Source organism: Pteropus vampyrus, unplaced genomic scaffold (assembly GCF_000151845.1).
Source record: "Pteropus vampyrus isolate Shadow unplaced genomic scaffold, Pvam_2.0 Scaffold12, whole genome shotgun sequence".
Taxonomy (NCBI): Eukaryota; Metazoa; Chordata; class Mammalia; order Chiroptera; family Pteropodidae; genus Pteropus; species Pteropus vampyrus.
This window is the reverse complement of record NW_011888793.1, coordinates 5,326,789-5,330,144: the sequence shown is the minus strand read 5'-3', so window position 1 is coordinate 5,330,144 and position 3,356 is coordinate 5,326,789.

The following is a 3,356-nucleotide window of genomic DNA, read 5'->3' as shown; positions in this document are numbered from 1 at the left end:
CTGCTGGAAATCGCTGGACAGCCAAAGGTGGAGGAAGATGAATGTATGCGAGGGAGGGGTGGTTAGGTGCCCAGTGGTAGAGAACATCAGGACCCAAGACCATATATGTTTGGGGTCTAAACACCCTTTCTACTTTCACCTTCTCTTATTTTCTTTTTCTTTTTATACATTTAAATTCCTTAGAATTCTCTCCCCGCACCCTGTGTAGAAGCACTGGATTTCTTCTCCCAAAAGAGCTAGCATATTTCCCATGATGTCAGGTCACTCTAGGCAAAATTTCTCAATATAACATCCTTCTTTTTATTTTTCCTTTAAAAATAAATGTGCGCTTTTAAAAGCCACTGAGCTCCATACGGTGGCCAACCACTGCTTTGAGACCATCCAGATGCTCTGACGTGTAATTTTATATTTTGATAGAAGAAGATTGAATATGGATTGCAAAATTATCTATCCCCTTTTCCATTGTAAAAGCATAAAAACTCGTTAATCTTAATTCCTCAGTAAATAGCAGTCTTCTCGTGTGGGTAAAATTCTGTAGCGTTAAAGTCAGTGCTTTGTGAACGCACTTACCTTAAGACTCCCAGCTGCCAGCACCACAAGTGCTGGTCACTTCGACAGAGGGAGAGGCATGATCAAATATATGAAACTTGTGCTGAGAATTAAGAGTCATCTAGATTTTCCCTCTGGGATCATTTTGAGACAAAAGAATAAGATGTAGAAGCTCTGACTGTAAGGAGTATAAAAGGTGGAAAGTTGATGGGAATTATGATGGACACTGAATTATCAGGGGATAGGTGTGGGGCTCTCTTAAAGAATATTGGTCAGTATTTTTCCTCAGTTTTGCACTATAAGTTGTGGGACTTATAGACTTCTCTCTGGGTTATAGCTGAAGCCAAGAACCATAGTTCCCCAGGACCAGATGGATGTGCAGGCCCCTCTCCATTCTTCATTCTAGGAAGATGGTGCCCAGTTCTGACCTGGGCTCCCTCTTTGAAGATGGCTCTGCTTCCTGCCTGGTGCGAGATTACCAGCAGTGTGCCAGGAGGGAATTCTGGAGAATTTTATGGGGTCTAAGTGAGGGGAAATGTTCACTCCCATTCCTCCATAGTTTCTTTCTAACCTCTTACATTCTTATCCCCAAATTTTAGGAAATCCCTATTAATGTCGTTGTGATGAGTGGACTGAGGTTGACTAAGGTAAAGTTATAATCTTGGTATGTTAAGATTATTGTTTGTGCCGTAAGTCTTCTTACAGAAGCACTAGAAGCTTTGTCAAAGGATATCCAGAGACCTCAGAACTACTTACTAAATCTTTGCTTTTCTTAGTCACCGTATTTCAGGATCTGGATGGCCTCATTTTGACTTCACTGAATTTCCCAAATTTCATCTGCTATAGCCCAAATTAGACTCTCTGCCTCTCCTCTCTCTGCCATCACCAGGAATGGGTGCTGCTGAACTACAGGGGGGAAAACTGCAGGAACTTACTTTGATTTGGTATGAGAAAATAACTCCCTGCCCATTCTCCATCTTGGTATTACACAATTGAGACGGTTTGATAGATTGATCAGACCTCATAACCTAGATGAAGGAGGCCGAGGTCAATCATTATACCAGTCCTCAAAAGCCTACCTGCAGGCCATGGACAAGGCTGGCCCATGGAGGAGAAAAGGAAAAGAGGAAGAGAGGCATGGTGGGTTCAGATCTGCTCTTCTTGCTCAACCTTCTCTACCTTTACCTCTACTGTTATTCTCAGCCGAGGATCTTACTTTCTACTTTATTAGGAAAATAGAAGCCAAACTTACGAGTCTACCGACATAAGGCCCATCTTCTCCCCTGTTTCAGTGAGGGAAGGGCCCCTTCTCCTCTCAAAGATCAACCCTCCACTCACGTCCCCTTTCACCTTCTCAAGGACCTTGTCCCTTTGCTTCTCCTCTTTCTCTTTTAAATCTTCAACCTCTTCTCCTTTACTAGATTACTGCCATCAGCAGACAGAGATGACCTTAAAAACAAAAAGTGACCTCCCTCATCCTATATAAGGGATGAGGGAGGTCACTTTCCTACTGCTTTCAAATTTCTCTCAATACCAGCATCAAGGGTGGGAATGGCAGTGGGACGACCTGGAAAAGACAGTAAGAGAAGAAAACATGATTTAATAGCTAAAATAGATTAGATTTCTTACTTCAATGGAAGGAGAAGTGGTGGTGGGTACAAGTAGATAAGTGTGAGTAGAGTGTGAAGATGAGTGTCTGTTCATTTAACAAACATTCAGTGAGCACCTACTATCTGCCAGATACTCTGCTAGGTACAGGGGACATAGGATGGCTAACACTTTGTCTCTTCCCTGTGAATGAAAAGTGTGCGCATAGAAAGGAGACTTAGGGGAGAAGTGAGGAAGTCAAGGCAGCAAGAGAAGTTAAGTGCCCCTACCCCCACCACCTGTGCCTCAACCCCCAACCCAGACATGTAGCCTCTTGGGTTAGTTACAAACAACTCTTAGGATGATGGCCTCTGAGATCACATCTCTTTAGAAAGCCCCTGAGGCTTATTGAGCCTTAGTTCTGCATGACTCTGCTCTCAGTTTCCTGCCCTTGTACCCTTGTGCATACTAAGCCTTTTACGTAGCCAGCACTAGTGAGGCTGGTAGGGGTCAAGATGGTAGTCAAGTATTAGTACAGTTTTCCAAGAGCCATCACCTTAATCAAGTACTAGGCTCCAGATGATTCTGTCAAAGCATAGGTCCCTCAGGCAGCCTCCTATAGCAATAATAAACATGACCTCTCCAGTTTTAGCAGTGGTTTAGGTGAATAGTCATTTTTAAACTAAAGAAATTGTCTTTCACTGTGGGTCTCTGCTATAAGACTGGGGAAACCTTGAGAAGGTGAAGCATTTCATGTCTTGTATCATGTAAAGATGGTATTGGGCTGCATGCAAGAGGAAATGTCATTGGCAGTGGCTAAAATAAGTAAGGAGATTACTTATTTCATCAAAGAGTTCTGAGGTAGGCTGCAGGAAGGAAAAAAGAAAGTGAAGAGCAAGAGGCTGGAGGGCATGCCAGCCAGGTCAGTCTCCTTTGAAAAGCTTTCCTGGGACCTCCACACGGTGAATTCCACTTACATCTCCTTGGTCAGAACTGGGTCACATGATAATCCTGCTAAGCAAAATAAGCTAGACAGAACAAGTTGAAAAACACATGATATCATTTATATGTGGGATATAAACCTAAAAGCAACAAACGAACAAACAGGACTAACAGAGACTCGTGGACATGGACTATAGAATAGTGGTTATTAGAGAGTAGGGAGGAAGGAGGGAGGAGGGAGGTAGATGGAGTAAAAGGGGTCAAATATATGGTGACAT